Source organism: Prinia subflava, chromosome Z (genome assembly GCF_021018805.1).
Source record: "Prinia subflava isolate CZ2003 ecotype Zambia chromosome Z, Cam_Psub_1.2, whole genome shotgun sequence".
Lineage (NCBI taxonomy): Eukaryota > Metazoa > Chordata > Aves > Passeriformes > Cisticolidae > Prinia > Prinia subflava.
In genome coordinates this window covers 89,919,509-89,936,237 of record NC_086283.1, presented here as the reverse complement: position 1 = coordinate 89,936,237, position 16,729 = coordinate 89,919,509, and positions in this window count along the sequence as shown.

The following is a 16,729-nucleotide window of genomic DNA, read 5'->3' as shown; positions in this document are numbered from 1 at the left end:
CACTGAGGGCCCAGCCCTGCACACAGCACTCGAGCTGTGGCCTCACCAGTGCCAGCACAGGGGACAATCCCTGCCCTGGCCCTGCTGGCCACACCACTGCTGAGCCAGGCCAGGATGCCCTTGGCCTTCTTGGCCCCCTGGGCACTGCTGCCTCATGTTCAGCTGCTGGCACAGCACCCCCAGGTCCTTTCCAGCCCCTCTGCCCCAGCCTGTGGCCCTGCCTGGGGCTGTTGTGAGCCAAGGGCAGGACCTGGCACTGGGCCCTGTTGAACCTCACCCCATTGGCCTCAGCCATGATCCAGCCTGTGCAGATCCCTCTGCAGACCCTGCCTGCCCCACAGCACATCAACACTCCCATACAATTTGGTTTCAGCTGTGAACTGATTGAGGGTGCCCTTGATACACCCCTCCAGTTTATTCATAAAGATATTAGACAGAACTATCCTAAATACTGAGCCCCAAAAAACACCACTGGTGAGTGGTCACCAACTGGCTATAACTCCAATCACTACCACTCTCTGGGCCCAGCAACCCAGGCAGTTTTTACCTTGTGACCAATGCACCTGTCAAGGTCATGAGAAATTAGTTTCTCCTGGAAAATGTGGGAAATGATGTCAAAGGCTTTACTGAAGTAGAGCTAGACAACATTCCCTCATCCACTTTTCCATATTCCATCCCATTCCATAAATGATTCAGCTTGCCACAGAGGGAGATGAGGTTGGTTAAGCAGGATCTGCCTTTCCTAAACTCATCATGGCTAGGCCTGATCCCCTGTTTGTCCAGACACGCCACTTGATGGCACTCATGGTGATCTGCTCCATAACTTTTCCCTGCACTGAGGCCAGACTGACTGGCTTGAAGTTCCCCAGACCCTCCTTCCAAACTGTCTTCCAGTATTTGCTTTCTCAATCACAAGTTTATGTAGCAGCCTATCAAACCTCTTTCAGAATGGTCACATAGAGCTCCTAAGTTTTAAACAAATGCTTGTGAAAGGAAAGTAGGCAGACACAAAAAATATTCACATTTTCTTATAATTACTTTGATTTGGAAGAAAAAACTCTTCAGTGACTTTTAGTAGACAAATTACCTTTTTTCTTAAAAACCAACTTAATAGCTTTCAATTATATAAAACCAAAAAAAGTGTAGACTGTAGCACAGACAGCATCCAGGTAGTGGTACTGCTGGTTGGATTTCCACAGTCTGGCTGGCACAGTCATTTAAAAACAAGGAGTAAAATTGTGGTAGTAAACACAACTTTAATTCATCTGTGATAACATGAGTCCCCAGGTTCACTGAGATTGTCTATTTCAACCCTTCCATCTCTACTATTTCACCTTCTGTTTGCATTAATAGAGCTGCTGAATACAATTAACATCTGAAACTACTTGGCTAGCCAGACATTACACAAATACTTTTAGTGAGACTCCTAAGTCTTCAGACAAATTGCAGTTCAGACTTGTTCTTCCTAAAATGCAACAAACTGTGTTCCGTGACACTAATTTCCATTAGCTGTAGTATGAGTAAATCAAAAATCTTCATAGACTTTCAGATAGTGCTAAAACTTTCCCAAACCAGGAAAATTATGTAGGTCTGTAGGTCTGAGGTCTGTCTACCATCAGACTTGAAAACTGAGCAGGTGAGTTGAGGACTCACAGACATCTATATTTTTCTAGAGGTTAAAATCTTTATAAACATTCTTTCCCATTCTCTTGCCTTCCCTGCTGATGTTGTAGTTGCTCATTTTATAAAGTCTGTGCATCTGGAAAAGTTATATACTCTACATGTAGAAGCATAGCCCTATCATTCCTAATGATATTGGAACTAATCAGAGCTCTTTCCCAAAAATCTCTGAGCATGATTAAACAGAGCACACTAAGGAATTTTTCATGTAAAATGGGAGACTGTTCAAAGGACTGTCAAAGTAAAGATACTACTTCAAAGAGAACAGATGGGAAATGTATATTTGATTTCCACATGGAATGGAATGAGGAACTGAACGGTCCGTAGACCAGCCCTAAGCTGGAGGCAGGATCGATAGCACTGCACTTCCAGGTATGTCTGTCTGACCCACTTAAGGTTCCCCTATCTTTTCTCCATCTGTAGGGAGAGTGCTAAGGAGTCTGATATTATTTACAATATGTTTGCTACACCTGTCATAGATTCAATGGAGATTTAATTCTAATACAAGCCAGCACAGGTAGAATGTAAACAGGAGAGAAACATTACAACTGGTTCTTGTTGACAGACAGCCTCTAAGTAAATTTGGATGGCTGTCCTAACTAAAGCCTGATCCACCCAGATCAGAAGATCAGTGGCAACTCATTAGCGACATGTTGTCTAAGAAATAATGCAAAAGAATGAAGTGAATTCTGTCATTATTTTTGCCACTGTGCTCATTACACTAATGAAAATTACCAGGTGTAAAAGCATAGAATGGTTTGGGTTGGGAAGGACCCCCCTTTCATTAGCTCAGGTTGCTCAAAGCCCCTTCCAGCTGGGCCTTGAACACTTCTACAGCTTCTCTGGGCAACCTGTTCCAGTGCCTCATCACTCACAGAGTTGAGAATTTTTTCCCCGGTATCTATTCTAAACTTACTCTCTTTTGGTTTAAAGCTATTCCCACTTGAATCAAAAACTCTCAGTGCAGGAGAGATGGATATAAAGATGATTTAGACTTTTGGTCATTTATACAGTGACAACTCCCTCTCTCCTCTTATTCCTCGTTCCCTAATTGTGCTTCCCTGGAGGTTCCACAAGTATATCCATCACAGTGCTAATTTTGCATCTTTTGGCAGAAACTTGCATGATGCAGTCTACATTCCAGAAAAAGAAAAACACTGGTATTCATAATTGCAATTTTGATGAGCTGTGTGGCAGCTAAAATCATTATGGGTGAAATCTGATCTTAGCTTCCAGACCACAAAAATAACATGTCTACATTTAAGTAGGGAGGGGAACACTGATTCACATAAAATACAGCTTGAATCATACAAGAATGAACGTTTCTTGAAGGCTTACAAAGTTAGGTTAATTATTCGCTTTTAGTGTGCATTTTGATTTCCCATGAGGCTAGGGAAATGTAGAAATACTGTTCTAACCACAATAATACTTGTCTTCACCATGTCTCTAGCCCACAGAAATACAAGAGGTCTCCTTGAGAATCCTTATCCCACCAGACTTCCAGCCTTGTTTCGAGAGAGTAGAGGGCAGGTAGGTCTGCTTAACTTTCAAAGTTTGTACACATGTCAAAACCAGCTGTAAAATCTGTAGATGATGTAAATCAGCGTAATTCCACCGATTTAAACAGAGATGCATCAACATTCACTAGCTGAGCATCTGGCTCCTCAACCCAGCTATTGTTCCAGACATGTGTGCACTAAATATTTCACCATATCTTTCTGACATTAATAAAGTTTTTCCTCTTACCCTGTCTCTCACTATACTTTCTAAAACAACTCTCTTACATGTGTTTGTACTTTACAGCTATCATTTCCATATAATAGCCATTATTTTAATTTTAACTATCAAGCTGTTTCTAAGTGTATATGAGTAATTTACCTGGGTGGAGAGAAGTGTCATATCAGATTGTGTTATTGATTTTGACTCTGATGTACAGCTTTTTCTTGCACAATACACGTGTGTTTTCTCAAAATGTATATAATTACAGACTAATACAATTATATTTACCAGCTGGCTGGACTTTCAGATAACAATAAGCAACTTTCCTTTAAAATGTCTTCACGGTTTTGAAACACACTTTTTCTCAGCTGGTCTCACCCCTGTGGAAGACTAACTCATCTCATTTCATACCCTGGTTACAATACTATTTGGATGGAGTTCAGGAACAGATTCTCATTCTTAAGATCTGTATCCCAGAGCAGTACTCTCACATTAATGTGAAGCATGTGGCTAAATCCCTTGAATGACTCTGAAAACATCAACCATCTTTTTTCCCCCCTCTTTTCCTTTTTTTTTTTTTTTTTTTTCCTCCTGGCCCAGCTCCTACTGTTAATCAGATTTTTTCCTAGTAATCTTTTAGAAAATAAAGAATAATGCAAAATATAGATTCGAATGAGATTTGTCTGATAGTTTTCAGATTCTGTTCTCCAAATTTCTTTAGAAAGCCTTAAGAATTTAGTCTGTGCCCAGCTCTACACTACAGTTACAATGCTAGGAGTACATGCAAGCTGACTTGGTTAAAGTCACTTGAGTTGGGCTGTCAAGCTCTAATATCCCACTTTGACTGCAATGCAGGCACACCCACAATGTGGGAGAGGAAACAGAAGTAAAGCAATATGCCCAAGATTACAGAGGAAGCCTGCAGCTGAGCCAGTAAGGAACTCTAGACTTGTGGCTTCAGGACTAGTGGCTTTTCTTTCCTTCCAGGAACTTGTAGGAAGTATTCTACCTTCCAAATTTCAGGCATAACGGGATTTGTAATTTTGGAAATGATTATATATTTTGTTTTGATTCATCTCATATTCTGCCCTTTTTTTTTTCCTATGAAATGTTTGTGGATATTATCTGCCTACTTCTCTTATTGTAAACTAGGGATGTAGAATGCCTGCATATTTTTTTTCCTGTACTTTAAAAACTATATACATAGTTAAGACTGAAACCTTTTCTTGCTCTTTTTCATATTTTCTAGGCCTGAGGCATCCTGTAATACTGCAGTTTCAGTAGTAAATAATAATTTCATTAATTTGCAGCATAACTAATAAATTAGATCCATTTTTATGTTAATTTTTTTAAAAGTGATAAAATAAAGCAATCTATGGTGGTTCTTAGGGCTAATAGGGCTAATAGGAAAAAGTAGTAAGGAATCATCCTTAGAGATTGTTTGAGAGTGATGTAATTTTGTTGGTACTCAGACACCATGGGAAAGAAAACTTTGGAAATACTTAAATATAAAGCTCCAGTTGATTTTAGGAGAGATTGCACATTGGGGTGGAATTTGGCCTTTCTAATTCGCAGTGGTCTTATGATCAGACTCAGGCTTATTTCAGCTCCAGCTACACATGCTCCCCCTCCAAAGGCTCACTGCCATGATCCTTTCCAGGACTGCACAGGAGGGGCATTTATAACACAAAGTGAGGCACTGTGGCATAGTTTATTCCCAGTTCTGCCATTGTCTACCTGAATGACCTCAAACAAGCCATTTTACCTCCTGAGTTTTTCCATTTGTACAGCACATCGGCAGAGAAAATATGCTGTATAAAAGTAAGGAATTATTATGGACATGGTTAATGAAGTTATTTGTTTGCATTCAGTTGCTTGTATCAAATAGAATGTTTATATTGCCTCTTTACACTTCACAGCAACATTTTCAGTCTCATCAGTAGCAAGACCAGAGAGGATGTGACTATGAAGATGAGTCATTTGATCCTCTAGGATACAGAAATTATATCAATTATGCCTGATAATCCTTATTATACCTGTCTCAACCTTCTGGGAAAGAAAACTCTTGTTTTAGTTTGTCTTTTCTTAGGCACTGGGAATTTCCCAAGTAATGCTATTTAAATATCATCTCTAAATATCCATGCTAGTTCCCAAGACTGCCATTTGTTCTGAGGGTACAAACAGCACAGTACATGCATTTCTCTGGATCAAAGCAAAGAAATGCCTAAAGGTTTAGTTTACTGGCAATACGCAGGTGGCTCTGATTCTCCACTTTCCTTGGAGGCTTGTATTCGCAGTAGGCAGACTACCTGGAAGACCACAGGATGTGGAAATACATAGTGCAGAGTAATGTTATTGCCATGCAACAGCTGTCCTTGTTACTTTTATATAGGGATGCTGGGCAGGCAGAGATTTCAGGGGCAAAGTGTTTATCCATTCACCTTCTTCTTAATAAACTACAGAGAAGCCAGAAATAACAGAGCATCGAGTCGTCACTAGCCAACGGATCTCACTCAGAAAAAGAAAAGGTGTGTGGCTCAGCAAAAAATAAGGCCTTCATAAAATTATTTTATTTGGATCCTGGCCTACAAAATCTCAAAAATAGTTGATATTCCCAGATGTCCCTTTGGTCACTAAGATAATATCCAGTCTTGTTTAAAGTTGTTCTCACTAGGAGAATATTTTTTCTCTCTCACAGAGGACCATTTCACAGCCTGATACACCTCATTCTCACATTCATTCTCTTTTCATTTTCTTAGTATTGTCATAATTCTAAAGTAATTCCTTTCCTATCACACACCTTTTAAATATTTATCCATGTGGTCCTTTATTCCCAGTTATGACAGATTTAGTACTTAATCTTATATATTAAAATAAATTCTATTCTCCCCTATTCCTATTTTATTGTTCCCTCAATCCTCTCCCACACACTGATTTTTATTCAGGACATAAGATCCTAAAATGTAGTGGACTATTGTGAAAAGGACTTTTGCCATCCTGCCCACTGAGGATGTAACCCTTGCCTAGACAATTCACAGCTGCAATATCCTTTTAGATGTTATGTCATGTTCCTAATTTCTCACTTTCTGTCCACACTCACCTCTGAACTTCTTTAAAATTAGTTTTCTAAATTCCTCCATTAATCTGAATGTGCTTTATTTTAAATCCATTTGCCACATTAAAGACTAACCCTCGATTTCTTTGCTCCTGTTCTTTTTCTAGATCTCCTTGGAAATGTTACTGCTATTTCATATCTTCAATATTTGCAACACTTACTTTAATAATATTTGGGCTCATATAGGAGTTACATTAAACAGAAGTGATCATAAAGTACAAAACATATTCAAGTGATAAAATGGAATGAAATGAAAAATCTTGATTATGTTATCTTTGGTGAAGTTTGAAAGTTTGCAAAGCTCATGCTACAAAAATCAGGAGGATGTTTCTTCTCACTACAGACAGAAAGACTGATATTCAAAACAAATCCTCTGTGAAAATGGTTTGAAGCAAAAGTATTTTCCTGATGAATGCTTTCTGATTAGGGAGTGGTTTTGTGAACATGCAGCTCTTGTTAATCTCCTTGGGACACTTCTTAAGCTAAAAGCAGTATGGTCAGACAGTTGATATGTCAACTACATTCATATTGAGAGATTTTAGCTTCTGGATATTTCCAACATATCCAAAACTAAGGAACAGTTCAGAAGTCTTTGTTAAAAAGGTTTGGAGAAAAGATCACATTGCATGCAGCAGCTGTTTGCGTGGATTACCTAGTCTAGCCATTCTGTCAAGGCTAAAAAAAATACTGTCTGAACTGCAGGGAGAAAACAAGTCACTGAAATATCAGTGAAGTAAGGGCATGTTACAAGCAGAATGGCTGGACTTCCTGTCAAGCTCCAGCTTGAGCAAGTAAGTAGGACAGTTCTAAACAAAGACCTTCTTTAGCTGTCCCATTTAGAGGTATTTTTCAAATGAACAGGCTGAAATGGTTATTTTCTAGCTCTGTTGTGGAGCCTTCAGACATGTGCTGCTTTTCACTGTGGAGTTATAATAAATCATACAAATCTATATACAAAACTTAGGGTTTCATTTTTTTTACGATGGCAGACCTGGCTATGCTGGTCTCTCCCTGGCCTTCCTTTCTTCCTTCCTTGCTTCCTTCCTTGTTACTCTATTCCAAATTAGAAAGTTTTGGGGTTTTCTTTATGTCTCTCGAGCAGCTTGGTTTTCACTTCTAAGCACTGGCTTTTCTTATTTTCATGAAAAAACATATTACAACTGATCACATGATTTCTGCAAGAGATCTAGACCATCTGCTGTAATGACCTGAACATATGACAATGACAAAACAATAAATAAAATATGCCCAGTGACAGTGTCATGAAAATAGAGGGTGCATGGTGAAGCATGTGCGAAAATACTCTTTTATAGATGTTAATTGGTCAGAAATACAGTAAACAAAACTAATGCCCACTTAAGAGGCTGAAATTCAGAATACTTTTGAGATTTTGTGTTGGGCTGGTAGGTTTTTTTGGGTGTGTTTTTTGTTTTTTGGGTGGTTTTTTTTGGTTTGTTTTTTTTTTTGCTTTTTTTTGTTTTTTTGGGTTTTTTGTTGTTGTTGTGGTTGGTTGGTTTTGCTGGTTGATTTGTTTGTTTGGATTTATTTTGTTTTGGTTTGGGTTTTTTTTTTTCATTTCTACGTGGAAGTACAGGTATCACTGGCTTCAAACCTTCTTTACTGAGATAATGAAAAGGGCGTGGCTCCCTGGAGTCAGTCAATGCTTCTAAACCAGCTGAAGGAAATTAAACAACCCAAGATGCTCTCCTTCCATCAGAACATGACTACGTGATACACTGACAGGATACATGAGGCTGATGTGCCTCTATGGTTGTCATGGTCTGAACCTAATTAGTCTTCAGTCTCCCAAATGGGAACAGTTATGTCAGCTTTATCAACATTTCAGTCAGAAGGAGGAGAAGACATGGGATCACTTGTCTTTTGCAAGGTTTTGTAAAGAAAAATCCATTAGTATTTACGACTGGCCACTTTTTGAACCTGAATCATCTACAGAGCTCTACAAATCTAGAAGAAGGGGCTGCAGCCCCAGAAGAAGAAGCAAGGACACTGCCTTGTGTGGGAACAGGAGCCAAGGGATTCAGTCTTCCATCTCTATATATGAAGAAGAGTGATTTATCCTGCCTGTCTCATATGGGTGCAGTTAATATATGCAAAGGTTTGTCAGGCTTAGACCAGCCCTTAAGCCTTCTGGATTTGTTGCCTGCTGGAGATTTCCCAGTGGACATTCAAACCCTATGGAAAAATATCTTTTAGTAGGTTTTTAAGTCACCTAACAGAAGGTTTATTTTCCATATCTGCCTTTTGTTGACCCCTCCCTCCAACCTAAAACTCCAGAGGCAACAGTATGAGCATGACTGGATGCAGAAAAATGAATTAATTCCCACACTGACTGTATTTGATTTTAGGTACTGGTACAATGTTGCCAGGTAGAACTGACACATTTTTTTCCTCTTGCCTAAGCCTCAGTATCACATTCATAAAATGTCACATGCCTAAGGAAAAAAAAAAAGTAAACTTCAGGCACTGATGACTTGGTTGTAAAAAATCAGTTACTTTCTTAGAGATGCATTTTTATCAACTCCCTTCCTGGGGTTTTTGGGGCATAGATCATTGATGTCTCACTAGAACTGTTAGGACATGTATAGATTTCCCTCTTATTGTTCATTACAAGATAACATAACTCTAAATTGGGCTGGTGATTCACCTCCCCCTGAGGGGATGCAGTTATAAGAGAGTTAATTATTCACCTTCCAGTCATGGAAAGATTCCATGCAGCTGTTGGTATTGGTCTGTCTTTTCTTCACCCAACCACACCTACTGAACATCAAGGAACTTAGAGGGGGAAGGGGTTGGGGTTCTTTTCTCCTTTTTTTTTTTTTTTTTTTTTTCCTAATTGACCAGGCAAGATTCTCATCTGTGTGTGACTCAATAGCTTGACTATGAACTCAGGTTTCATGAATGTGGAGAAATCTCACTGAACTTTCACTTACCTCCCTGAACTTATGCTCCCTCTCTCAGTTTTAAAAGAAACCAAACCAAACAAAACATATTTTGCACTGGATGTGGCTAACATTCCCTGATCTAATCTGGTCTGCAGTTCACATTTTGAGTAAAAGATGTATGCAATATTTAGCTCCACTCAACAGGATTTACCTCTAGCTCTGTAAAGTTATGCGTTACCACTCCTCCATTTTCCCCACCAGCTGGCCACTTAACAACTCATCAAGTCATTAGTAGGACCCCCCTACACTTGTGTTTTAATTTCATTTGCATTACACAGCCAAGTCTCTCTCCTGAGCCCTTGTTCAAAGATACAACACCCCTACTTTCTGCTTTGGGTTTCCAATAGCACCATACCAGTCCCAGCACAGGTAACTATCACCCTACATGTACACGTGCACACACACACGCACACATTGTTTTGTTCTTCCTATTTCTGTCCTTGTCAGCTGTGTCTGCTTTCACTCAGCACTTCACTCTTTCCCCATCGGCAGCAAACCTAATGACCATTTAATGGCAAGTGCAGAAACAGTCCTGGGAGCAGAGGTCAGAATCTATAACATTCTCCTAGGCATAGGCTGCAGAAACATGCTTTCTCTTGTGCTCTGCATCCTTGGCTAACTTGGTCTTAGACCTTTTCTGAGTCTTTTTAGTGGCAACACCTTTTCAAAGACAACCATTTCCTTCCAAGTGATTTGTGGTTTAAATCAAACAGCTAAAGTATTGTCAAATATAGTTGCCATCACCAGCCTCTTGAGAGATTGAATGAAAGCACTTGTCTAGGAGAAAGAGCTCTGAGGAAGATGGCTGCAGTGTGAATAGAAGTGTCCCAGTCCTATTGTCTCCTGCCGGCAGACCTCACTCAACTCAGAATACAATCCTCTGTAAACCCAGTTTCTGGTAGTTTGGCTTTCCCCTGATCTTTACGGGCTGTTTGATGTGTCTCCTTGACGTGGTGCAGTGAGACAGGCACGTACACACTTGGTGTCTCTTGCCTGGGCTGTGTCTGGCCCCCATGTCTCAGCTGTGCCTGTTCCCTGGAACAAAACCTGTCTGGGCTGTATTCCCACATGAGACATAAACCGAGCATAAAAAAGGAAGCTTAAAGTGTTTGTTGGAGTAGGATAATAGCATACTGAGACTTCAACAGAGAGGGAATTGAGATGAAGACTGACTGTAGCAGAGTATTAGATACTTCTCCGGGAGTCATACTCAAGATGTAACTCCCAAATCAAAAAGAGCGGATTTAAAAATCAGTCTTCTGTATTCATATCACAAATCACTGTTAAATTAACTCTATTAATAGCTGAGTGAGACAGAAAATCTTGCTTCTTGGCTGCCTTTTGTGCCAGGACTAGTCTCATCTGTGTCCTTTGAATGTATTTGTCTGCTGGACCCTGCATAAGGGAAGGAAAGGAAGAACCTTTTTAATGCTGGGTTGAAGCAGGTAGCTCAAGCTTATTACTAGTTTTACAGCAGAACATAGCCTTGCTAGTGTGTGATTAACCACTTGCCCTGGGATTTTGAAGATTGATGTGATGCCTGTGTATTATACTTCAGAGTCTAACTTGGTGGGTAAACACCAAGGTTTTTTTCTACTTGATTATTTAAAGTTAGATTTTCAAAGGTATTATTGTCTCTGAGAAACAAAAAGATGTTTCACGAGTGTCAGTTGGAATTAAAATATTTGAAAACTCTAACATTGTATGAATCACTTAAAATGGCTTATTGTCACAGAATATTTTTGTACTGGTGGATTGTTTTTCTGTTAAATAGTGTTTCTGAACGCTGCTAGTTCCACAAGAGTGCATGCAGTATTCTGTTTACACAGGGCCTACATATGGCTTTTCATCATTCTGGTTTTATTAGTTTTATTTACTTCTACTACCTTCTATTTACAGTTCCAGTGTAATCTGTGAGGAGAAGCTGAATGATCATCTTAGCTGACTGTTAAATACTTACAGGCACTTCACTGTAGAATCCCTGTAAAAACATGTTCTCTCAGGACATTGTAAAATACTGCCTGGCAGCTCCCTACTCTGGTAACACAGAGTATAAGAAACAGAGGTGGAGGGCATCATAAATTAATTCCCATGAAAATGTATCCAGAGAACATAATATCAAAGATGTGATAAAACATGTTCACAGTTAGCCTCAGTATCATTTCATTTTCCATTTCACATATACAAATAGTATTTTTTTCTAGGCAAATAGAAAATTTTTATGGAACATATGGCCTGCTAGGAAATATAAATAACTAGGAAATATAAATTACTAGGAAATATAAATATAAATGACCATCTATGTCTTCATCATTATTACATTTTCATTAGAAGGTTTTAACTTCAGAAAAATCACATATAAGTTAATAGAAAAATTGAAACTTTCTGCTCCAAATGATCTTTCAGCTCTAAATAATTCTATCCCTTGTATTTTCATCATCAATATCAGGCTGGGGATCTGATCTATCAAAATACTTCAGCTCTTGACTGTCTTTAACTTTGTGATTAATAATATTGACTCCTAAGGGGCTACTCACAGCTTTGTATTTGTAAATACATGTACAAATGTATAAACGTTCACATTATACATTTAGTAAATACTAAATGTATATACAACGCACGCATATTTAAACATATGCATTTAATCATATACATTAATAAACATCTAGATGTATTAATATATTAGCAGAATTAGAGCCTTAAAAAAAAGGGAAATTAATATTGTGCTCCAAAAGGAAGAGTGCTACTTCTTAGAAGTTAGAGGACAGAGATCCCGAAGTATTTTAGATGAATGGTGAAGGTTCACAATAAGCATTTCTTGTACTGCATAACTTTTTTTTTTTACTGCAAGTACTGAATGGGGACCTCATTAAATTTGCCAGGGATTCTGACTTTTCAGAGCTGCAGCGAGACACATGTGTTAATATGATAGATTTTACTATTTAATATGATTGTGGCCATGGTAGAAAACAGCTTGGAAACCTTGTGTATAAAAGGTTTTTAAACTAGACAGAAAGCTCATATGACAAAAGTGTAAACGGAATTTGTGTAACCAGATGTGTATAGAGCTGCTATTATTTGTTCTTCTACATTTCTCCCACTGTAGCAACTTCTGCCATAGTGCCAGTAAAAAGTGAGTCAGTTATTGATGATTTCAGAAGATGACTGGAAGAGTTAGCAATTTGTTTAATCTTGTTTTTAACTAATGATTGAAAAGTGCATATTGTTTTATAAGAATGTTGTACATCACTGCATTTTTTTCAGTTTAAACATTTAGGAGTAGGCTGTGCCCAGCCTGCATTATAAACATTATTCCCACATAGAGCAGGTATCTTTCTTGACTTTTCTCACTCAGTTCCATGTCAAGAGGGTCCATTTATGATTTAGGTGCTCATACAGAACTTCTGACTCATCCACTAGTTGACCTGTGCAAAGATCTTAATCTCATGAACTGAAATACAGGCCCTTGATTTGAGCTCTGTCAAACAAATGGGAGTGGTTTTCCTAAGACCTGCCCAGAATGCACTGTTTATCAAAAATTAAACCAAACTGCTTGCTTCGAGGCAGTAAGTGGAAGTCCTGCACAGTATCAAGGTCTTGTCAATGCAAGACATTTTCTTTAAGGGTAAATGTAACAGGAACTGCTGATCAACAAATTCTTCTTCTGGCACAGACTTCTGTCATGTGCCCTTTAATTGCCTCTCCACACAGGATAATTGTGTGGTGCCTTTAATTTTTCTGCGTTCTTCTTATGATCAATGGCAGATTTCCTATTAATTACTTGTCAGAGGCCTTGCTACCAGTCAAGAAAGGGGATCTTCACCACAGGCATCTCTCTACAGTGACTCGGTCTTAGCCTTTACCTATTACTAATGAAGAATACTATCATAAATAATAAAAACAATACAGTGATAATAACAGGGCTGACAATAATGATAATAGTTATAGAAAGAGTGGTCACAACAACTAAAAACTGCAGCAAGTAATAAAGCACCAGCTTTGAAAGAAGATTATTGCCAAACCCTTTCTATTTTTTCAAAGAAGATATTTAATTGGAGCTATGCAAGGATTAGAAAAGAACTTGCCACTTGCTGAAAATGAGAATCTATTGAATTCAGGCCATCTGGAAGAAATAATGGTCAACTTAATAGTGACTCAAGCCCCAGTCAGATGTAGAATAAAAAAAAAATATATTTATGAAGGGCTTAAATCTTGTGTTTAATCAGCAAATTTCCCAGTATCTCTGAGTTACCACGGGGTAGTGGGGTTTGTGCCAAAGGTGAGACCATAGCACCGTCCTTGTGTGGGTGGTCATTGCCACCTGAACACAGATGGTCAAAGGTAGGTCCTTGTTGTCAACCTGACAGGTGCAAGGCCAAGCATGAGTTATGACAGGTCTGATACAAAACTTAGAGAGGTTGTTTCAAAGCACAAATGGAAAGTTTCATGTATCTGTACTCTGAATATCAACAAATATAAACACTGAACAACATCTTAATTATGATGACGTTTCCCCTTCACACACATGCTATGCTCTTATTTTTAATGATTGTTTGAGCTGGATAGGGAAAACCTGGTTTCAGTTATATAGGCTAGTTAAATTAGAGATATCACAAGGTCCTCTCAGGTTACAGGAGATGACAAGCAGACAAAATTAATTCTTCTTTACTTACAAATAGGACTTTATTGCAGTTATGATGTGGAGGTTGTAAACATACACATGGAATCAAACATTAATTAATCTGGTAAACCATGAAGCTGTGCTGATACAGACTTTAGCTTAGGCCATGCAAACTTGCCTGGGACCTCCTGTGCTTATTTTAGTGGATAACACATCATAACAAGTTAATGATGAAATGATTTCACTAATATTGGTTCAAACAACACAAAGCCTGTCAGTCATGCCAGGACATGACAGGTTGTGGCTGGGGCATACTGCACCCCAGTGACACACAGCTAGTATAAAATCCTGTTTAGAAAATAACAGCACTCAGAGAAGCCCAAAATCACACTGTGTAATAAACCTGTCACAGCAGTACCAGAGACCACGGGAGAAAAAAAAGGTGACTTATAACTACTGCTGTCTCACTGTTATAAGTATTGCTATCTCACTCTTCTCAAATATTTCACATGCAGTCCAAAGCCAAAGTAAGTTTAACAGAGCCCAGAACCACTATGAAGGTGCAAAATCAACTAAGAATTAAAGGAAATATCCTCACTGCAACCTGATCCAATTTCCTCAAAACTTGTGTGTGTATGTATCATTTTTATTCTGCGTTTTTTCCTTTTCAACATTGCAACTGAGCAAAGAGTAAAGTGTGAGAAAGTGAAGAGTTATTTAACATAGGAAAACAGCATTAGTTTAGGAGGTTTGGAAAATATACACAAAGTACTTTTCAGCCTCACTCATCCTGTCCTCCCTGCAGCAACCTCTTCTCTTACTTTCTTACACTTTCACAAGTTGTTTTTCTGCCTATATCAGTTTTCTTGTTTTTAACCTTAATATATATTTGCTAGACAGTCTGGACAGTCCAGTACACTTGCACATAGTAAACATGGCATTTCACAATTCTCTCTGTGCCTGGATACAGAAAACAGGCTATTTCCTGAAAAGTCACTTTCACTAAACTAAACCGTGTGGGCGACTCAGAAAACCTGAGATGGAAGGGCCCTCAGAAGTGTAGGTCATACTTAAAGCTTTCTCCTCTGTTTGTTACTGGTGGAAAGTGCCCTCCTTGCAAAATATTAGTTTTGTCTTTCTGCTGTGTAAAAAGCTATAAACGAGAAATATGCTAGCAAACACAGTAGCCTTCTGTGGCTAATTTGGCTTCTGTACACATCTACAAGGCACTGTGAATCAGGCATATATTAATAGTTTGAAAAATATTTATCATATTTTTAACTGATAAGTTGTCATCAATGATTTCAAAGAGACAATTTTTGAAGATTGTCATGCTTTGGTTTTCTAGGACTTGACACAAACATATTCTGTCTAGTCTCCCGAGTTTCATTTTTTTGGTGTTTGCTCAAAGGCACATCAGCCAAAACCTGTAGATTTATCTGATGTGAAACTGTACCAGTGAGAAACCTCTGACAACTGCAGAGTTTCAAGCTGGATGAAGGGCTGGGCTGATGTTTCAGGTCCAGTGCAAGCTGTGCTCCTTTGTAAGCTGGCTGGATGCCAATGCCGTAAGACATCTTGTACCTTCATAGGCCCTGCTCTTTCAGGCACCAAAAGCTTTTTCCTCAAGCTGCACACAGAGCACAATGCAACTTTAAATATTTTGTTACACATGATGCGTACTTTTGTTTCTTTTTGTTTCTTTTCCTACTGTTCTGCAAATACCTAATAATTCTGCTCTTCAAGGCCAAGGCTGTTACAAAGGGTTGACTTTCTTCCCCCAGAAATGAACCTTGACATGTTAAAAATTCCCCTGTCCTTCCTTTTGTAAAGTAGGCATGGCCACACAATCATGTGTAGCTGAAACTTTGCTTCATTAGTAGGGAATAATTACAAATGCAGAAACCATGCATGTTATTGTCTCTAGTCAGTAGTCACATTAACCTTAGTATCAGCATAAACAGTTCATATATCACAGATCTAAGCAGTGGAAATGTAGCAGCCTGCAAAAATGGGAAACTTGAATATGATCCAGAATATTTATCTGTCTTTATTTTTTCTAGAAAAGTAAAAACTTGCTGCATTTCAATTAATCGTTCCAGAGAATGCTCCTAAATAAATGTGAAATTTTCAAACCAGCAGTTTAAATGCATAATAATGGGAAAATAAATAAGAATGAGATTGTATGAGGTATTTGTTTACAAAAGACACACAGCATTTGAAGAAGGAGCACACATGGATAGACCGTGCTTAACTGAAGCTGGTGGTTTCCTGAACCACGAATTTCTCCTCCTTCCTCATTTGTCCTTGTCCTTCTCCAGGCTGCTGTGCTTTGTCCCTAAACCTTTTGGGGACTTTTTTCTGTATCTGAGGTGAGTGGACTGAGCATAGCAGAAAAAGACCTACATCTGGGAGAAGCCTTCACACGAATGGATGCTCCTTACTCTTCTTGCAATCTAACAGGCAGCAGTTATTTCTAACACACTGTATATCATAAAGTTCTTATAATTGTTTAAAAGATAAATGTTTTTGTGACTGATGGACAGGAATCTGGCCATGGTCTTCAGATGTAAAGAACCCTTTCTGCCTGCTGAAACTACTTTACCCCAAGACTGAAAGTAACCAAGTATG